This window comes from Mixophyes fleayi, chromosome 1 (genome assembly GCF_038048845.1).
Source record: "Mixophyes fleayi isolate aMixFle1 chromosome 1, aMixFle1.hap1, whole genome shotgun sequence".
Lineage (NCBI taxonomy): Eukaryota > Metazoa > Chordata > Amphibia > Anura > Limnodynastidae > Mixophyes > Mixophyes fleayi.
The window spans coordinates 412,328,453-412,351,937 of NC_134402.1; the positions used below are offsets into that span (position 1 = coordinate 412,328,453).

The 23,485-nt window shown below is 39.3% G+C and overlaps 1 protein-coding gene across 8 annotated transcripts in view; it reads right to left on the minus strand.

Annotated features, from left to right (window-relative positions):
* MAST4 (microtubule associated serine/threonine kinase family member 4) overlaps positions 1–23,485 on the minus strand; it is a 592,623-nt gene that overhangs the window by 119,083 nt on the left and 450,055 nt on the right. The window lies entirely within an intron of this gene.

Below are 23,485 nucleotides of genomic sequence, written 5' to 3' on the forward strand. Positions count from 1 at the left end.
CGCTAGCAAAACAAATGTTAAATGTTTCTTGTGAGTATGACCAGGCTGTGTGTATGTGGGTATATGTAAGCCTGGCATGTATGGTACCGGCGCAGTGCAGGATGCATCTGGAACTCAGCATTTGGGCGTAAATACGCTATTTTTAGCATAAATGACGCCCACGAAGCCCTATGTGCACATTGAAACAAAGCTCTCTGCACTCATTTCATACACTATGAATGAATCTGTGAATGTGACTGTACATAAGAGACACATATATGTCCTGTGGCTGGACAGAGCGCAAGGTCAGGTTCCAATATGAAAACACACGTGTGCAGTCTGTTCTCTAAAGTGTCTGTCTTCAGTGTCATCCAGCATGCTTACAGATGTAACGTCTAATGTGCATAGGAAACCTCCCAAAACATTTACTTGTATACAGGGCCGCCAAGAATAATTTCGGGCCCTGGTACAGTAATTTATTGAGGTCCCTTATACAGCTACTGAGGGGGGTGTGGCCACAGCAATTTGGTGGCCCCTCCCACTGCAGAGGCAAGCCAGGGCTCTCGGGCAGGCCCGGGCTCTGGTATCAGCTCCAACCCCCTCTTAGCTCCCCTGCTTATATATACATTTTAGTTATTAGCAGCGATATATAAGGCAGGGAAATAAAACACATTACAGCATTTGTAAGTGCTGGGATCCTACGATTGCTAGCACATTTTTTATATTTTTTTTAGGAGACCTATTTTGCAGCACTAAGGGTTAACTGTTTTGCAGAGACCAGTGAACACTGAATGGTGGGGAATGTATCAGCAATATCTTTTCATGCTCAGTTGATCCACAGTTGCTGAAATCCCAGCACACTTATTACAGAGCCCGGAATCTTTTCCAAACACAATCTTAACATTTTCTTGAGCATCAAGGAGCATAGACAATGCAGCCATCATTTTCCTTACCAGGATTCGTCTTCTAAAGCGAAAAAGGCCATCCATACATACATGTGTTTGTACACAATTCTATTAGTTCACTGCAGAAGTGAATGAGATGACTTTGCAGCTTAAGTGCTTCAAATATGTATTAAAAAACCTATAGGCTTCCCCACCTCCAGCTAATAAATTCACGGTACAAATATTTCTATATATTTCTTTTTTTATTACTGTGTGTGTGGAGTTTTCTTTGTATTCTTAAGGAGCCTGTAAGAAAGTACAACAGAATATTTTCCGCATTGCATTTGTGTTTATACTTTTTATACTTAATTTACATTTTCATGGACCCACATCTTTATATCATGGAAAGAACATCGATAACACATAAACCTTGTACTCCCCATTTAGAAATATGAATCAATAGTACCATTGACAAACATATGTAATTATTGGCCCCATGTCTATAATAAACAACAATTTTCCATCAGGTCAGCGTTACTAATCTGAATCATATCTGAAACAATGACATAATGCTGCTCATTAAATAAATATAGGAAGTGAATCGCAAAACCACAAAAATAGTCCTAAAAAAAAACTTGAGCGTCTAATTCTGTGTCCCTACAGTCTTCATGCATACGTAAGGTCAGAACAGTCCATTTGGGTCAGAACAGTCCATTTGGCCTGATCACCAAATCAATGGATCTGTGTACAACCCAGCAAACAAAGTGTTGTTATTATTAATAAACAGCATGATTGGACCACAAACATAGCCCAAAAAATAAAAATTAAATATATTTAGCATATTGTTTGTTTGAAAGAAAAAAATGCAAGGACTAAATCAGGTTTGATTCTAATTAAGAAATAACAAGCTGTACAAATACAGCCAAACGTGCTCCCTCTAGTGGCTGAATTATTTGTAACCACAATTAATATTGAGCTTTATCACAGGAAGCTTTATGAAGAAAGTCTTCAAGAGTACAATATATTGAGGGCCATAACTAGGGCTGTGTGACAGGGGGCGACTGCCCAGGGCGCAAGGCTGAAGGGGGCGCAATTTAGGAATATTTTAGGTTAATTTGGTTAAATTTGAGGGCTAGGAGGGCGGCATATGTCTTTCTCGCCCAGGGCACTAGAATTCTAAGTTATGGCTCTGAATATATTATAGATATAAATTGATACTTAACTTATGACTGCATGTTTTAGAGAAAGTGGTGACAATATTGTACAAATATAGTGATGAATACAAATGTTGATGCTTTGAGAGTCCTCAGATGTCCTTTCAATGACTATAAATTAGGACAGTGTCAGACAGGCGATTTAACAAGTGCCAGTGTTTAAACAGCTCACTTGCACCTGTGCTGTCAGGGTAAAGGGAAGGAGGAATACTCCTCCCGTCATGCGGGAATGATTTTGCTTGGAAAAAGCACCATGCATCCTTAGAGCTTAATCTTCACTCACTGTAATTTATCAAAACGCTGACCTCTCCGCTGCCGATGTGAGGAATGGGTGAGCCAACTTGCACATGAAAATGCACAAATGGAATCAGGACTTGGGCTTCCAACTCCAGATTCAACAAAAATAGTAAAGATATTATTACGAAAAATAAATGTAAATAAAAAGTTGAAAAAAAACCCCAACAAAGTACACTATTTTAATAAAAAAGCATTTTTTCTTGTGGTCACACCAGGATAACACCATCCTGAGATGACACAAGTACTGTCGCTGTCCTTGATAACTAGGCTTGCCAGAGGCTACCGCTGTATTCAGTTTTCAAGGTATCTAGGGCTATTCTCCCATTGATAAATAGACCCCTCAGTCCTTTTGTTGCTAAACCATATTTCCAAATACCTACAACTTAATCACATGATCATTTCCCAAACACCACCTTTATGGAAAGTTTGCTGGCCAAGAAAAGTAGACCTAGTACAGCCATGTCTTATTGTGATGTTGGCTGTGCTAACTATGACAGCACAAATACTGCCAAATATAAACCCTGGTATTCGAGTAATGTTTCTATGCTACAGTCTCCTAACTCTGTTTATCTGAAGAGTTTCATCTTGTGTAGGTAACATCTTGGAAAGCCTGCAGGGAACCAGGTGGAAGTTGGAAAGTGTTAAAGCTTATTAACGGGCCCTTGGTTAATTAAATATACACCCCTCCTAAAGCAAACATGGGGGTCTCACAATTACCAGAAGCAGAGAGCCAGCTGGGTTTTTAATCATTACATGTTCCCTGTAACTATAACGAGCTTACCGCAAGGCCCATAGCTCTTCATAGAGCTCTATATATCAGCTCCCACTGAGCCCTATTGGATGAGTCTCCCAACAGCAATAGCTGCGGCACGAGACCACTCCCTGTTTGGGTAACAGGAAGGTATTGCTGGCGGGACCCTCCTGTATGCTGCATATTTGATCAATGAAAGCCCTATTAATGGTGAACTTGTCTTTTACCCTTCAGTAAGTCCAGTATACTGTAATAGCACAAATACTACATAATATGTCACATACTGTATAGAACAACTGTATATATACCAAGTACACGGCGGATGCACCAAATCCTGTTGCAAAAACGTCACCCCTGTTATTGTATTTCAACAGCAGCATGGTGGGGATAAGTGCAAATGAGCAATATAACTTGCAACAGGCGCTCAAAAGCAACATTCACCCAAAATCATTTTTTCCATTTGTACAACATACCCAGATAAAAATACCCTGACCAGTGGGGGTTGATGTTAACAAAAAAGATCATGTCACATTAATGTGACAAGGTCCATGGGAACTGATAGTCTATATTATCATCCACATTAGTCCAGCCCACAGAATGGCTCCTCCCACCACAGCAGGTGACAGGTGCTTATTTTACCATATTTCAAACTCCTGCACCCAAATTACCATGAATAACAGGACTAGAAAATGGGGGAGAGGCTGTAAAGAATAAAAATCCTTTAAGGGAAATTACCCTCAAATGTATATGTAGTTTAGTGTCACTGTATTATCTGCAATTTTTTACGAAAACAAGGATATAGATCATTTTACAAAGGGAAACAATTCTTATCTGCATACTGATGTACGAGGAGATGTGTACCACTACTGCAGAATAACTGCTGTGGGAAATACTCATTCGGTTCTATAAAAGATCAGCTAGAACCAATCATCTCTTAGACAAAACGAGCAATTATTATGGTTCAGTATAAAGTGGATTTGTGTAGGCCTCCCAACTATGAAGATTTAGGCAGGACAGTCCCAATGTAACAGCCAGGATGGGTGTTGTGCATGCAGAAATAGGAGTGTGTCTTTTTTTAGGAGAAAGAGGTTAGGGCAGCCAGACTCCCATTGAAATGGCCAACACATGATGAGACCACAGTCCATTTCATACACTCACAGCGGCGGTGCTTCCACTATGTCTGTAGTCGTGCAGTTAGAATGTTGGGAAGTATGATTTTAATAAGTGTAATGACCAATATACGGACAGCACGGTGGCGAAGTGGTTAGCACTTCTGCCTCACAGCACTGGGGTCATGAGTTCAATTCCCGACCATGGCCTTATCTGTGTGGAGTTTGTATGTCCTCCCTGTGTTTGCGTGGGTTTCCTCCCACACTCCAAAAACATATGGTAGGTTAATTGGCTGCTATCACAATTGATCCTAGTCTCTCTCTCTCTCTCTCTGTGTATGTTAGGGAATTTAGACTGTAAGCTCCAATGGGACAGGCACTGATGTGAGTGAGTTCTCTGTACAGCGCCGCAGAATTTGTGGCGCTATATAAATAAATGGTGATGATGATAATTGACAATGTGAAAATGGCGTAAGAGAAGAGCATGAAAGCTTCTGCTCTAATGTACTAACAGGTTTTTACTGGATATTTTTTGCCCTTTCGGAGAAGGCAATACATTTTCCGAAAAGTCATCATCTCTATTTAAACAGCTTATGACACAGTATACACCAGCAGAAAAGACCTAAAAATCAATTTGTTTACCAGGCTCAAGCGAAATAATATTAAGATGTGATCATTGTCATAGATTCTTACAAAACAAAGCATACGACATACTAACATCATAGTATGGTGCAAATATCTGTAAACCCTTCGTAGTCAAGTTTCAACGAATATAGTAACAGGAAGACGGGGTTATCATGTAATATTATTTACAGCATAAAATATTAAGTGTGAGTATGTAGGTGAGTCTGCCTGTCAAACATGTAACCAATTAACAGTTGGGAAACTGGTCTGATACGACAAGGTTGAGGACACAATAGCTTATTGTTAGCAGCCATAGCGGTCTGAATAAATTACTGCCCCCAGAGGAGTACTATTTTCAGGTGCATTGCCCCCGCCAGGCTATTTACTTGTCAAATAGCTCCTGTGATCTCTTAACCTAAAGCCTCATTTGTGACTCAGAGGATTCCAACACCTCAGCGCTGCCTCGAATACATCTTCCGTGGAACTTACATGCTTTTAATACATTCTAGTTCTAATTAAAATGAAATAAGGTTCTGCGGTTCCCTTGACTGCCACAAACTGACATTGTAGAGTTATTAATCCTAAACTCCCCCCAGGCATTAGAAGATACATGTGCATTTAGTAGCAGTCTGTGGCATTCAATTGTTTGCCTCCATATAATCTGTATTGAAATCAGACTTCCCTTTTTATTGCTGATAATTGTGAGATAAAATTAAATTAGAAAAGGATATTAGACAGATAGATCAACATGTATCACATTCAACACCAGTTTTAATATAATATCACCGCTGCTTCCTTGTGCCTTAGTAAACATCTTAAAAAGTGATGAAAATTATTAACCACTTAACATTATGTTCAAAGTTTGCAAATTCCAGATGCAGCAAAACCAAGATACTGAACTGTACCTGTTCTACAAGGGAACAACCAATAACGGAGTGAAGGATCAGCGGTGGCCTTGTCTTTGCAACTACTGCTGTATCCATATGTATTTGGGGGAGTGCTTGGTATTGAGGGGTCAGTGTTGCTACTAAGGGGTATATTTACTAAACTGCGGGTTTGAGAAACTGGAAATGTTGCCTATAGCAACCAATCAGAATCTAGTTATTTATTTAGTACATTCTACAAAATCACAGCTAGAATCTGATTGGTTGCTATAGGCAACATTTCCACTTTTTCAAAACCGTAGTTTAGTAAATCTAGCCCCCAATCTCCAACAGCCTAAGTGCATGCCATTACATTTAAAAAAACTAAGACAGAAAATGCTTGGTTTAGCCACATGTATGGCATGAATTAATCAAGTGTGAGGAGACTGGGGCTGTCTTTATTACATGACTTATGTATTTGAAAAAAAAATTTGGGGTTACATTTGGCAAAAGTGCGCCTAGATATGCGCTTCTCAGAAGAACTGGTGCATAACACATCCCATTAAAAGTTTAGGATGACAAGCCTATGCCTTAGACAAGAATGGTCAAAATAATTGGAAGCCGTTTAGAGACTGGTGTTTTTCAGCTTTCCTCTATCTGGACAGTAGACTCCAGATCATGCCCTGTTAACCCGTATCTGGTCCTCATGGGGCACCTTGGTCTTGTTACGAACGGGAAAGTGAGGAGTCACGGGCAGTAGCCATACTCCAAGACACATAAGAGGACACTTTTCTTTCTGCAGTTTTCCCACTGTTCATATGTACGTGTGTTTTCTTTCTCCCTGCAGGTACCAAATGGGCCATGAGAAGACCAAAGAGAGGCGTGGCGGTAGCCGGCGCAAAGACTGGAGGCTCTAAGCACTAATATACCAAGCGGTGATGTTGTTTATAGTACACTAGTATTATGTTGATTTGTTGTCTTTCTGACTAGTTTGAGTGAGTTAATCTGTTTATGATTAATCTATGTTGGTATTTAACGGGTCTGGTGGGCGGTGGGGGATGCCTGTTTGCGTCCTAGTGCGCCCCCCATAATTACATGTTGCTGGTGTTTTTTTCTTTCCCCTTCCAGCAAACACTCTAACCCTCTATTCAGGGTTATTTTGGGTTCTTTTTTCCTCATGTTTATTGTTTTTTTTTAAATTTCTTTTCCCCTACTTCCCTTCTTGCCCAGGGTACATATTACCACAAACAAATCGGTCTTTCGTGCTGTTTCATCACTAAGGCTGATAATGGTTTGGTACTTTTCAGATTGAACAGTTGGTCAGTAGTAAGTAGTCAGAGGAGAGGTTATAATAGCTCTTATTCCTATTATAAATGGTTACGTTTTTGACTCAAAATGCTAGAGGTCTAAACTCCCCTAATAAACGAAGATTGGCACTTTCATCATTTTATAAGCTCAAAGTAGATGTAGTGGCCCTTCAAGAGACGCATTTTAAAGCCGCAGCTCCCCCGGTAATGAGAGATAGATATTTCCCACTGTGTTTCACCGCTAATGGTCCTTATGAAAAGAATGGCGTGGTCATCCTATTCAGCAATAGAGTTGAATTTATTCATAAATCCACTATAGCGGACAAGGCAGGTAGATATCGGATCTTGATTGGTACGCTGGACAATAAACTTGTCACTATAGTCTTGTTGTATGCCCCTAACTCTAGACAGATTCCTTTCTTAAGGGGGGTTTTTCAAGAAATAGAGAAACATAAAGAAGGAGGACTGATAATTCTGGGAGATTTTAATATAGTAGCAGATCCTAAACTGGATAGATCTTCTCAACCTTCGTCTCCCACAGGGGGTTCGAGTTTACCAGGCCCTTCTCTGGCCTTTACCAGGTTACTGGGGGAATTTGACTTATATGATGTGTGGAGAACTACAGATCCCACTGGTAGAGATAATAAAAAAATTTCACCTGTCCACAATTCATATTCGTGTATAGACTTGATTATTGCTGATAAATGGTCACTACAGGCTACCATGATAGTTAAGATTCTCCCGATAACTTGGTCAGACCATGCTCCAGTTTTGTGGTCATGGAAGGTCACTAACTCCTTTGTCCCCCCCTTAGGACTTGGCGTATGCCACTATATCTTTTGTCCCTACTAGAAGCTAGACTGGATATCAAAAAAGCGATTGAACAGTACTGTCAAACTAACGCCCCTTCCAACACAAACATCTTTAACTTTTGGTGTGCGTTAAAAGCAGTTGTGAGAGGGATGGCGATCCAAACGGGCTCTCGGATAAAAAGGGCTAATGCCTTCATGCAAAAAGAACTCGAAGGAAAGTTAGTTAAACTAGACACCCAGAATAAAACACGTCCTTCTAAAGAACTGAAGAAAGAAATTACTCTAGTTAGAGCCCAACTCCAGAAAATGCTACTATCCAAGACCCAATTAGCGTTAACTAGACTTCGACAAAAATATTATGTGGCAGGGAACAGAGCAGGGAAGCTTCTAGCGAGGAAATTGAGAGGCCAACGAGCGCAGAATAGAATTAAACATCTCATTGATGCATCAGGTAGGAAAGTCTCTAAACCTAGAGAAATAGCCAACATGTTTGCACAGTACTATTCGAAGCTTTATAACTTGAAGGAAGATGAGTCTACCCACCAACCTAGCCCGACAGACATAGAGGGGTTCTTGCATAGCCTAAATATTCCGGCAGTGGATTCAGAGACGGGAACAGCCCTGGCAGCTCCGTGGACGCGTACTGAAATCCAGGAAGTTATTAAGAATCTCCCCTCAGATAAAGCCCCGGGGCCAGATGGGTATATAAATGGCTTTTATGTGACATTCCAGGAAGAACTTCTTCCACTACTTGAACAATTGTTTAATGAAGGTACATCTCAGGGATCTTTCCCCCCTCAGATGTTGAAGTCTCAGTTAGTTACCATCCTTAAGCCGGGGAAGTACCCTACTTCGTGTCTCAACTACAGGCCAATAGCCCTATTGAACTCAGATATAAAAATGTACGCCAAACTCATAGCGAATAGACTAAATGGGCTTCTCCCGGGACTCGTTCACCCTGACCAGGTGGGATTTGTGTTAGGGAGTCAAGCCTCCGACAATACCAGAAGGGTGCTCGGTATCCTGGAATGGGTGTCGAGTTCTCGGGCAGAAGTGGTGGCTCTCTCTCTTGACGCCGAGAAGGCTTTCGATAGATTACATTGGGGTTATATGGAGAGGGTCCTCCCCCGGTTCGGATTTCACGGTAAATTTCTGTCAGCTATTTCCGCATTATACTCTGACCCTTCAGCTAGGGTGTTTTGCAATGGTTTTATGTCAGACGGCTTCAAGATTTCAAATGGTACTAGACAGGGTTGCCCGTTGTCGCCGCTAATTTTTGTTTTGGCAATGGAACCCCTGGCACTAGCTATTAGAGCCTCCCCACTGTTCCCAGGTATCAACATCAAGAACACGGTCCACAAACTCTGTTTGTTTGCCGATGATGTATTATTTGTGACCAGCCCGGAGACCTCGCTGCCAGCTCTTCACAATATACTTGAGGCCTATAGCCGAGCATCATATTATAAACTTAACTCAACTAAATCTGAGGCCCTTCCTGTAAACATCCCCCCTTCGAGGATAGAATATCTTAAGAAAACTTTTCAATACTCCTGGAAAACGGCGGCTCTTCCGTATCTAGGCATAAAGATCACTCCTTCCCTAGATAGCACAATCAATCTAAATTATACGGCTCTGATTCAGCAGCTACTCACATTGACCAAATCATGGGCATGCTGCGAGGTCGGCAACCTTTAAGATATCTGTATTACCAAAAATGATGTACCTATTTCGGACTATACCTGCTAGTATCCCGAAACCATTGTTTGATAAAATGCAATCAATTATGATAACATATGTTTGGAAAGGTAGACCCCCTCGTATTGCCGGATCTCGGATGTGTCTGCCCAAACAACATGGTGGTTTAGCGCTGCCAGATTTACATAAGTATCATCACGCTTGTTAATATCCCAAATAAGAGATTGGTCTCTTCCCTCAAATCAGAAACCGTGGTTTGATTTTGAAAGGGCATTGTGTTTGGGGTTCCCATTGGAAGACCTGATCTGGGTCCCGAAATCCTGGCGTCCGGCAACGGCTCTCCTCCCCAAGATGATTAAAGACTCTCTGGTGGTGTGGGATAGGTTTATTATCAACAGCCAAAATCTTACCGTCCCTACTAGAAATATCTCACTGGCAACTGTAGCAAAACTCATTCCAGAATTAAACCTAAATCGTTGGATTGAGAATGGGGCCAAATCTTGGTCAGATTTACTTGAGGGGCAGAGGCTGTCTTTCTCGCAAATACGGGATAAGTTTCACCTCCCTGCCCAGGAATTCTATAAATACTTGCAGATTAGACATTGGTCTTCTACCCTTCCCGGACAGGGACTGGAATTGTCTTGGGCCCCAGCCTTATTATATACAAGACTGACAAAGGGTTCTAATAGGGCAGGTATTACCTTTTGGTATAAATTTCTCTTCCCTCCCACACTGGATACTAAATCTAGATCCCAATTACAATGGGAAACAGACCTTAATATTACGCTTACCACTGGTCAATGGAAGAAAATATTTGTTGACTCTTTTCAAATGTCCAAATGTGTAAATCATTCGGAAATGTTGGTGAAGTTAATTAATAGGCTCTACATTACGCCGAGTCGTCTCCACAAGATGTGGCCCGTTCAGTCCAAATTTTGTTGGATACAATGCGGCTCAACAGGGGATATTATGCACGTATTTTTGGGCTGCCCTCTCCTCCGTCCATTTTGGGAGCAGGTGTTTGAGTTTGCTAATAAGATCACCTCTCAAAAAGTAGATCCCACTCCGGAAGTGGCTTTACTACAACATTTCCCACCATAATTCCCTCTCCATGCTAGATATGTGTTTTGTCACATCTTGATAGCTGCTAGGGCAACGCTGGCTCAAAACTGGAAAACCCCCGACCTGCCCACACTAAACAAAGTGATAGCTGAAGTTCAGTTTAGCTTTGAAATGGAGACGTGGGGGATGCCATATTCTTCATCCCCCTCATCACCATTAATAAAGTGGTTTTCCTGGCATGTATATACTACAGAAGGGGAGGGGGCAATTAGAGCTCGAGCCGATTCGTTGCTACCCCTTTCACAGTTCACCGTGAATTAACCCTTGCTTGAATCTACATAGTCTCTTATAACGATAATATCCCACTGGGAGTGTGTCCTCTGTGATGTTACTAGTCTTTTCTTTACTATATTACTGACCTACTGACTCGATAGTCCATATTGTACTAAGTACTGTAAATTTTAAATTTTGATGTGATGTAATGTGCCTACCCTACTATGTACCTCCCCTTCCCCTTCTCTCTTTTCTGGTCCTCCCCTCCCCCTAATTTTTTTTTCTGTATACCTTAAACTTGAAAGAAAAAAGAAAAAATACTATTGAAGTTAAAATTTTAGGATGAGACCTGATCTCTGCCAGCTTGAAGTTGTCGCAAAAATAATTTGTGGTTCGGAAATGGCTGTGTGTCCTTATGTACAGGAAGGAGCAAAATTATCTCCTCCCTTTTATGTAATTTCCATAAACTTGCTCCACAAAATGAAATGAAATTCGTTGCCCCTGCCCCCATGCTACGAAATGGGGGTAGGGGCAAAAGGACACCATTGACGCACTTTGCACACTCATCAGTCACAATTCGCCTCCCCTCCCCTTACAGAACAGAAAACATCTGCAACAACAAGACGCACGTTTGTATTATAGAAAACACCTCTGACCCAAACCTGTGTGTTTAAGTGGTTTTCTAGGAGCGCCTGTATAAAGACAGAGCCAACAAGGAATGTTTTGTGTCCTGTATATAAGGCCTACCTGCTATGTCTACCTGTCTGCCTTTTAGTTATATATCCTACAGTGCTCATGCCAGGATGTTACTCCACACCAACAGCATTAAGTAGAAGTGCATACATCTATGTAAATATAGATGGGCCGGTAAGCACAGGACACCGGGGGGTCCACGAAGAGCCTGAACACAGGACTGTAGGTAAGTAATATTTTGAGGGACTGGGGTTCAATTAGGCTATTCCACCCGAAAATCAATTTTTAGTTTTGGCTGGAATTGAATAGAAGAGGAGGATGTAACTGTAGGACAATGTATTCTAACACACTGGCCAGACTACAAGCAAATTTTGGGATTTAAGTCTGTGCTGCCACCTCTTCTGCTGCTCGGTCAGTTTGGGGCCTTTCTAGCACTGGTCACGTCCCCAAACCCTCAAAGATGTCACTGAAATTAGGCCATGCCCCCAAAATATTGTATTATCAGGGAATCATCAAACCTAAATTAGATTGATAGGATGGCTGTGGAGATGGATTATAGGGGGGGAAAAGCAAATAATGGCATATGGTAAACCTCTGTAAGCAGACTTATAAGTGCCATCATAGAAACCAGGTAGTGTTTTACTACAATATACAGTCATCTCCTAATATTTAAATTGCAAAAAATGAGAAATGGAAGATAAATTGTCCATTTAAGCTGCGAGTTAAACAAATACAAGATTTAGAGGTGATTTCCACATTGTTGGTGGATATAAATTGTGGTGTCTTCATCACACCATTTAAATGAGATGTATTAATCAGTAAACCTTTTAATACGTTACATTTTTCTTTCATCTGAAGACCCTTTACTGTAAACTGTCATTTAAGCTAAAAAGTCTTTTATATACTGGGGAAACAAAGCAATTACTGTTTTTAAACAATGTCAGTATCACCTTTTTCAAGATACAAAACAAAGAGTTGGAGAGAAAAATACAAACAAACACAGTATGCAGAACACAATTCATTATTAACACAAGATAAAAAAGAAACGTCACAAATAAGCCATAAAATGGAACATAAAATAAAAAAATACATTCTTAATGCACAGGATAACAAGGCCAAATGCCCAGAATAATCTGCAGCATGATATGGATGCTCGGGGACAGATATAAACAAAAAAGAGTCATAGGGGAGGACAGGACAAGGGAAAAATGTGCCCAGTTAACCAACCATCATTCTATAAACACTAATAATCTACATGATGAACATTTTGGGATAAATAACAGACTGATTTAAATAGCACGTTAAGAGCAGCATGAATAAGCAGACAACGGTAAATAATCTTACACGTTGTCACGCCAGCACTTTTACATTTAATCGCCCCAACAGGAATATAAACAACCTTAATTGGAAAAAAAAAGTGCTAAAACATGGGTTGAAATTCACATTTTATTAATATAATAAATACTATGGTATTTTATAGTTTACTCATAAAGACAGCAGTAGAATGTTTTACTGGTCTTATATTATGGAACCATGCCTACATTAACAATGGCTGGCTCGGTTTCTGCCTTTATATTACGGGTATGTGTAGGAAAAACAAACAATAGCATTTACAAATGGATTGTGAAAGGAACATGTTCTTGTAGAGCAGTGCATGTGGTCAGATGCACCTCTGTATGGCAAGTGGGGGTGAACTTACACTTTGGTCATCTATGACAAAAATAAACATTTTAGAATTTTTTTATCAGTTACACAAAACAATACAGTCCACACTATTGTACAATTAGTTTGCTAAAGGAAATTGTTAATGTTAGAAACTCAATTTGCCTACATTATAGCCATCTAGTAATCAAGATAAATAAATAAGAGTACTATTTATTTAATGGGCTAACTACAAATTTCTCTTTAATTACGGTCATTACCCGAAAGTGTTAGGGAGCCATCCTGTGGTTACAAACAATGAAACTCCCAAGGGCCACTGTGTGTCAGTGCTTTGGCCTACTTAATCATGCAGGTATTCTACTATTTTATCTGATAATTTGGCCACTTATGTTTCATAGTCAATGAAGGCTGCATTGGCCAAGCAAGCAGTAGGGCACTTCACACACCTTAATAAACACTACTGTAGAAATGTCTCCTCATTGTACATATAGTAAAGCATTACTGTATGTTGAACTTCCATAGAAATGTATTGTGAAAATAAACCCTACTTACAAGGGAGTATCCAGACATTGGAGGGCCCCATCGCAGAACTGTGTGAAGGCCCCCATGAAGCACCCAAGGGTGAAAAAATACATAGACATATGGGGTATTGACAAGGGAAGGTGGAGCCTCCCCTCCTCATCCCCCCAGCTGTTGGCCCCATAACACCAGCAACTGGCAGCTACTATGGTATATTTACTTGGCCTACTTATAATGCCCACTGTCCCATTACAGCAAGTAATAGAATATATTACAGCTAGGTGTGCAAGTTAGGCAAGTACAAAAATGATCTTGACTCTTCTAGAGAGAAACCATAATGATTTATCACTCAACACTTAGTACAGAGTGGGTTTTACACTCTGGTAACACTGAGAATTGCAGGAACAGGAAGGGGTTCGGTGGGGTATGTCTATAGAACATACACAAAAAGTTCTGGGAATTCTCACTTCCTAGATCAAACGGTTATTACGGTTGAGGATCACTCAGAAGACTTGATGGGAAATCTAATGGTTGAATTGGGGGAAAGGTATTGAGGGCAATAAATCCCATCCCATTATTAACATGGTTTTATGGTTAAGTTTGGAAAATGTAACTCTTTCTAATTTTCACTGTGTTTATCCACAAGACGATAAAACAAATACCCCTCATAGGAGCATAAGTATGTGTTTAGAAGTAAGGTCATGATGCTTGTGGAGAGAAGTGCCATTTCTCGTTAAGAACCTGTAAAGGAGAGAGTTTGCCCTGCTGTACCAATGACCTTAAAATAAATATTTCTACACCAATGTGGAAAGACGGTACGTTCAAGCAGTCCAAGTTGCAAAGAAGAGAAGCAAACAGTGATAAACAAATAGTAAATAGGCGCTAGCAACACACGTTACCAAACTCTCTTGGATAAGTCCATTGTGGGGTAAGGCATCACCAAAATTCATCCAGTGGAGTAAATGTAGAAGTGTGGGAGAATGGGAGGACTAGACTTAACATTACATTTCTCTGGCTATCTCCAAGATACAAGTAATAGACTCCCATCAGGGGAGCTGCAACACAATAAAGAAAAATACCCAAATCTTTGAGCCCACCGGAGGCCTCAGGCAAAGTGAAGCTATAAAACTTCAGTGCAGGCTTCTCCTAAGTCACACATAAGAGAAGGGAATTAATTTGCCTATTTCTAAAATACATATTAAAAACATGTAGGTGGAGGATCCCAAATGGAAGAGTTTTAAGAAAGATACAGGATACATGGCAAACATTTTAATTTTTAGAATGTTCATCCTGCCAAGACCAGCCTGGAAGCAGCAACATCTTAAGATCCATTCCGACATGTTTGATGAGGGGGCCTAATAGAGGCCAAGTATTGGAGTCTATGGGAATTCGAATTCCAAAGTATTTAAAACCGGAGGATTTCCAGGTAAATTTAAACTTGGCCTAGGAGCCATCCAATACAAGGGCACAAATAAGGCTTCTGATTGTTATTCAATTTTTAAAATTAGTCAAGAACAAAGTATCAAACGATTTAAAAACTGAAGGAAAAGCAGCGTGATCGGTAACATCAGCAAAAGGTCATCAGTTTATAAAGCTAACTTTTAATTATCGCCTTCAACTTCAACGATATCCTACTGAGTCCTAATATCTCCATACAGGAGTATAAAAATGAGGGGTGACAATGGGCACCCCTGACGATTGCTCATCATTGGTCTGGACCGGTTTGGAATGCGTCCCGTTTATTTGGAATCTAGCCATATGGTTATTATATAAAGAATACATTTAGTGCCCATAACCTTAAGGTCTCCATAAGACACTAGTTCACACAATCGTTTTCTCTATCTATGAAGAGGATTTCAGGGAAATGGCCTCTCTCGGGTAAATAGAAGATATTGAAAATGCATGTTTTACTGTCCTTGCCTCGCTGGACAGGTATAAAGCCTATCTGATCCATCAATCAGGTGGCCATCGGTTGCATCAATTGTTTCTTTTTCAAGGTACGTATCTTGGTCAAATGTCCCCTAATTCTACACATACAACCCTCCTAAGTGCCCAATATCATCCTTGTCATTATTTACAAAACAATCTGGTTGCAGAAGGTTGGTCGGTCTACCAAATAATATACCAGAAACATATTTAGTCCCTATATCCAGTTGCAGCTAAGAGAAAAAAAATATGTACTGGAACATCACGAGAACCAGCACGTGCTCAGACCAGGCAGTGCACCCTCTTACCAGTACTACCAGATGGAGCTGGAAATGCTGCACCATAAAATAATCAAGATAAAAGTAGGAATTGTGTACATGACAGAAATATATGTAATTCCTAACACTGGGTGGAGTGTCAATATTCAGTCCACAGAGTGATAATATTCAGTCCACAGAGTGATAATATCCACCCCTTTGAGCTTTCCCCTACAAAATCATTATGAAAATCATGGTATGGACAACAGGAGAAGGTGTGGCCACGGTCACTTCAAATGTGTCTAAATTCAATGTAAACATGTTGCTTATAGATATTCCTGAATAAATAGAAGTGTGTGTCTGGAACATTCAGCACCCTTACATTCAAGGGACCATCATAGTCAAATACACAAGGATGATGAGCTTAAGGTAGATTTAATGAGCAGAAGATGGGTGAGTTACAAGAAATCTCACGGATGGGGAGAACCTAAAAAGAAGAAGAAAAAGGAGGAAAGAAAGTGGGAATAAAAATAAGAGAAGGAACCATAAAACTGGGAGCTCAGGATAAAACCCCAATCCTCGGAGAGTTCACAGAACTTATAATGTTCCTGCCTAGAGGGCAAAATAAAAGCATATTTGTTAGAAATGCAAACGGTAAAATAAAGTGTCATACATGGTCATTAACATTCATAGTTTGATATTTAATAGATGCCATGGAGACGGATATAAAAACAGAATGTCAGGGAAGACCATGAAACTGCATAACAACAATAGAAATTTAATGAGTGAAACAGAATTCAGAGCACCAATATCCCAGGAACATAATGGAAGAGTTTCAATTACATTATCCACAAAAGACAAAAGGCTTGTAATGAGAATGTAGGTCGATACATTGATGCCACTAGAAAACAATTGTGCATGGTATCACGTACGTACGTATTTATTAATAATGTTGTGAAAAAATGTAAATTTAAATAAAGTCTGTCCATAAAGCAAAATCATATGGTTTTCATTTCTATGACAAAAGAAAAACACTGACAGGGATACAAAGAAATCATATGAACACTGAACATTTGAACCTTCTAGGCAACTTGTGGCTCTTCGGTTTTTCTGGAACGAAAATTACCAGCAAGCCCTGACAGCCTTTTGCCTGTCAGGGCATGCTGGGATATGTAGTTTTAGAAGCAGAATACTTTGCTTAAGCTTGATCTAAAATGTGTACATATAACCTACACAACGACGTAATAAAATAACCAACAACACATACATGTAACATTTACTGTGTGTTACTACTACTATATAGTTACTTCTAGATTTTTCTTGTTCACATGCCTACATGAAGGTTAGCTATGTTCTGGGTAGAGCTAAATATTCACAAGTATTAAGCAGTGTGTGAAAATCCCATGTATACGCTGGAGTATGTACAATGTGCTCCTGAGAAACCTTTGGTGGCTTCAAACTGTGGAAGGCATGTAGCCAGCAGTCAGCAATACCGAACGATCACGAGAGGAGTTTCACAGAATCACCAGCCCACAGCACAGCCCGCACCAATAGCTAATTACAATAAAGCCTAATGTATTATATCTCTAAGTACAGAGATGGTGGGGCACATTTCTATAGCTGAACTTTATAAATGCACGAGAGGTAAAAGAAATAAATAAAAAAGGTGGACATTTAAATAAGCCATAGTTTTTACATGCCATTATATAACTGTTATTGCTATAATTGTTTTACTTGTAGAAATAAATATCTCACTGCACGGTCATTTGTAGACCCCCTTCCAAATTCCTGAAAACTAGGCAGTTACTGCAGATAACACTAGTAAATGATCCACGTGTAATATATTGTGTGTGCGGAATTCAAATGTTTATATAATATTTATATAAATTTGATAAGTGTGCAAGTATTCAGCTATTTATTGCTGTATATATTGGGCAGGTTCAAAGCTTGCTGTGCTCTTTCACCTTGTGGCTTTAAGTTTTCATAATCTTTTACGTTATCAATTATCCCTCTATGTATGTGTCATTGTTTACCAGGTGCCACCTTATAGCTTTAAATATTTACCAATTGCCTCAATTTTGGACAAAGTGCACTCTTGTGTGACCAATATATCTAACATCTCATCCCATGGAAATTCATCAAGTTGAGTTCCCAGTGGAAAGAAACTCAAGAAAACAGCTGGGGAAATGGGTATAGATCCATTGATCTATGTGACACGTTGCCTATGCTATCCACATGGAGAGCAATTAAATATATGACTTGGAAGTTACCGTGAGAAAACAATGACTGCGTAGTTTTCTTACGGTTTCTTCCATACTGTATATGTCTTTATTGGCCATATGAACAGCGCTATTTCCCTGGTAGTGGTCTTGAGCAGCATTCCATTTAGAATACAAACTGTTTGTGCTGATGTGTCCTCAATGTTCACCAAGCAATTTTATGCATGTAAGTGTTCATCAAGTGCCCTCTTATAAATGATGTATGCTTTATTGCATCTTTAGCACCAATAAGATTATTAAAATGAATTGGTGTATCGCGGACATCTGCATCACACATTGTACGCTGACATTTACTCTATGTATTGTACAATTACTTCACAATTACCCACATGTGTGAGAAGGTTTAAGGAGCACCTCCTTTTATTGTTTTTGCAAATGTTTTCGTTATTTACGTTGGCCACAGATCAGCCAATCTGACCACTGTTCGTAATGCGTTGGACTGCTTTCTAATTTGACCATACATGTGGGTGGTGAAAATGGACAGATTTGGCTCTTCGGAAGTAAATAATCAGATTCCAAAGAGGTCTGTACAATTTGGAAAATAACTGCATAAAGACGACAACAGCTACCGCTTGCCAACCAATTTTCCAGCAATGCACTTTTGGTCCATACACATAGCTATAATGTGGTAACTACTAGTGCCACTCAACATCATAACCGGTTGCGTGGTAAGCTTAGTACAATGAACATGACCAAATGAATAGGCTTAAATACCCCTTGAGTTTGTGTGTGAACCCCCTGGGCTATTTGACAACATTTATATGGCCAAAGATAGACATAAGCTTTATTTGTCAAGCATTCATGGACATGTGAACCAAAGGCCTATAACACGGCATACGATACACAGCTACAAGCATATCAAAGATAACTATTAATCATTTAAAAGTCTATTACACATTTTTGACAGCCAATGGATACATTTAGAGATACATATACAACAATAAAAAAAAATACTCTTCTTGTCTCTATAACCTATACACAACCTGTTTAAAAAACGGACAGCTTATTACCCCCAAAAGAAAAAAAAAATCCCAAACCAACTCATCTCCTTTTGTTAATTAAAAATTATACCTGGGTTTTTCATGCTTAAATGCTTAATAGACATCAACTGTGTTTTTCTTAAAACAGACCTTTCATTTGGACTGTGAGCAATTATAAAGTACCACATTAGTATTAATCAATATTTTATTAAATGTCATTTAGTCTACCAAGGAGTTTGTTTGTCTAAGTTTTATTATGGCTAGATCACAAGTAAATGTGTCCTAATTATAAATGACCATTGTTACCAAATGAAATGAGGTGCAGGCTATGACTGCTCATGTATAATGCTGTGATTTATACATCAACCGCTTTTTTAAGGTACCATATGGGGAAAAAAAAAATCTACTTAAAGCAGTGATTGGGGAAATAAAAGGTCAGTACCATATGTAAGGGTTGGAGTGGGTCTCAGAGACAGAAACTGGGGAAATGCAGTTTATAAAACAATCAGCAGCAGCCAGAATTTTTGAGCACTGTAAAATAGAAGCTAGCTTATACCTACACAATCAATACACATTTCTATATGGCAAGGCTTGAAGATGGGTACAAGCAGAAGCCAGTTGCACATAAACATTTCAGTAAAGCTCCATTTATATTCATTTTGAATGCACTGTTCTGCAAGACTGACCTTCCTCTCTCACCGCACCACATGTGCTGCAACACTTTGAATTTGATTCTGGATGACACAGGGGGCCAAGTGTAGGGATTTGCAAATTACTCGCCCTTCCCTACAAAGCCCTCAGCAACACTATCCCTGCATACATCTCACAAATCATATCAAAATACTCTCCCTCCCCCCCTCTTCGATCTACCTCTGACCTTCATCTTATCTCGTCTCTGGTAACCACCTCTCACTCCCGCCTACAAGACTTCTCCCGTGCTGCTCCCCACTGATGGAATTCCCTACCACGCTCAAATCAGACTTTCCCACAGCCTTCAAATCTTTAGACGCTCTTTAAAAACCCATCTCTCTCTTTTTTTTTTTTTTTTTTTAGAGGTGACCTTATCCCCGATAACACTATTCACACTAATGCACCCTCGCAACTGTCCCAATCTCCACTCTGAACCACATTTGCTCCTCTTGTTTCAGCTGAGCCCTCTTTCACTTAGACTGTAAGCTCTCTAATGAGCAGGGTCCTCCATACCTTTTTTTTCATATCAGCGTTTATTTTGTCTATCTTGTTTGTCCTTGTTTTATGTATGTACTGTTTTCCCTACTGTACAGGGCTGCGGAGCACTGTGGCGCCTTACAAATCTATAATAATAATAGATATTTGAACCATTAACAGAAAGGACACGTCTTTCTGCTCTAAATGGTTTGATCCCATCTACAGCTCTGGTAATAACCCACCAATATTTAAATTAATAATAAATGGAGAATGTAGAGAACTACAAACAACTTTATATACTAAATGTCTGGCTCCAAATACTGGGGACTAGAAAACACAACAGATGCAGGACCATTTGTGATGGTTACAGAGGTCTATTACATTGTCTCTATTGGAGCTCTAGCACAGGATCTGTTATTTCCTCTCCTTGAGTGTAAATGGACTGTGCAGTAATTGTGCATATACTGTTTATGTACGAGTCTTTATAATGAAATATATCATGTAATAGTAAACAAGGGGAACATGTTTCAAAGACAATCCCTGATTTTTACCCTAACCAAAGTCTTCGCTCCACATCCACACTGCTTTGTGCTATAAAATACATCTTACTTAATTACCCTGTGTTTAAAAATTCTGAATTGTAATCCCATCACTTACAAAGACCTACATAACATTTCCTTTTAGAGAGATGGTCTCTTTGGCTAAAAGGATTATTCCAAGTACCAATTAGATAAATATTAACCATTATGTACTGTATAGTCTTATAGGACTTAAATAATATACCATTATCCACTGGCATTAAGCTTAACAGAGCTCAGTGATTTGGGGATAGGTGTCATTTAGCATCATTAACATTATGTTAAAAAGATGAGAGCAAGAAGCATAAAGGTTAGTGATGCCCATACTGACTAACATCATCTTATTTAAGTCTATTGGAAATAGTAATGATGTTAATAAGGATAGTTGTGAATCTAGGCTGTAAACTGCCACTAATCATTTTAGGAGCCTGAGCTCAAACACAATAAATGGCAGCGATAGGTTTAAGAGGACTGTATCATAGTTTGCGATTTGCTCTCTATCATTTTTAGGGTCCTATCTAACATGGTACGCACTTTTGCCCAGTTAAAGTATCATCTGTCACGTAGCAATGACAGATGAATTGATAGAGCAATTTACCGTTAAAGTCACGTCGGGACAGTGCTACCGATAAGAGGCTGTCCTGGCGATGACCTTGTTCTATTGACAATTCTGGGTTCTGTGCGCGAAATAGACAATTCCGTTAAATACAAGGAAGATCGCGTGTTATCCCCATAGGATTGAATGGCTAACACCATCTCTCGATGCAGTTAGGTATCGGGGTCAAGTTCTGAAAAGTTGAGTATTATGGGGACTGCGGTACTTAATAATGTCTAAACCACGCAGAAACCGCATGGTTTAAGGCTTGATAAATAGGCCCCTAAGGTTCTTTACAGATGGTATTACAGTAATAATAGGTGGCCCAACATATTCTAACGTTTAGTGCCTGACTTACATCAATTTGCTAGTAGAGAACTTCCATAATGTTCTTTCTCAAAGTGGGCGACTGGATCAGTCCCAAAACACAAAAGGTTCCATTACGGATCGCACACACTATGCCTCCGTTCAATCTGAAGACTTGCCGTTCAGAAATAAACTATGGATTGGTGGATTCATTCAGAGGTGCAGAACCCATCAGGACAGAGTCACAAAGATTTGGGAGGAGCTTTAACTGTCCGACTATAATGGAGTGGAAAATGTAATTGGCGTTAAGAGTGTTCGCTGGACATACAAGGACACAGCACGTTCTATAGTCTTGTGTATATGTTCTATCCAGCAGAATACTTGTGTGCCATCAGACAGGATCTTCATAGGTTCCTCTCCTTACTGCATTTTCCAACAATGCCAGATAACGATACCATCTACTTTAGTAGGACCATTAACTGCCATCATAGACAATTTATAACAATTAAAATGTTAATACTTTGGTTTTGTTATCTATTGTTTAATACATGTTATTTACATAGATAAAGTATATTTGTATATTTTTAAAAATATCATATCTACCATAAATTTATTGTTAACATAGCAGTTTAGCTACTCCTGTACATCCATGACTTAAAACGTGTGACCGAACCTTTCATCCTGTCCAACAAAGTATGAAAATCAGTTTTGTATTTTCTGTTCTCATTTCTAAATCTAAAAAAAAAATGAGACAGACAAGAACGTCCATTGTTCATGGAGGATTATGGCAGTTTGTTTAGAGTTCACAGCCTCTTATTCTACTGACTAGTTCAGCCTCAAGATCACCCCTTACTGACAAGTTTGTCCTGGTAGTAATGGACTGCACGTGATGCTCTGCGCTTTACAGGTAGAGAGCTGGAGATCTCAGGATCCTGGAAAGTCCCAATCTCATCTCAGATTACTAATGTTCTGAAAAGTTTGTGTTAAAAAACATAAAAAATAAAATTTTATATTATATATATATATATATATACACACAAGTTAACCCGTGCATGATACTCATGCATTCTAGTCAAATCAAGCTACTTAAGGTGTTAAAAAGGTTCTTGTCATGCATTTGGGCCATAGCCCAGGCCTCAACCACCAACCACTCCCCACTGTCACCCCCGGCAACCACCAACCACTCCCAACTGTCACCCCCGGCAACCACCAACCACTCCCAACTGTCACTTCTCTTTCAAGAAATATATATATATTTTTTTAAAATCTTTATAAACACTTTTAACAATTAACAAATTAAATTAACAAATTAAAAACATCTTAGTATACCAAATTTCAGCCCTTTCTGAATTTTTTTTTCCACACACTAAGAATTTAGTAGGTCAGTGTATAACTCAGCCCAGCAGGTGGCGCTGCAGCTTGGTTTTATTTTTTCCACAAACAGACAGACTAACACACGCCACTAGACATTTATATTAAAGATATATATATATACACACACATATATATATATATATATATACATATACATTTTTTTATATTATTTTTTTATAATAAGATCTTTTAAAGCCAATTTACGCAGAGTTTGGCTGATCATACTTACTCACACAATCTCATGTACAGTTTATTTTGCCACTTCATATGTTCTAAATT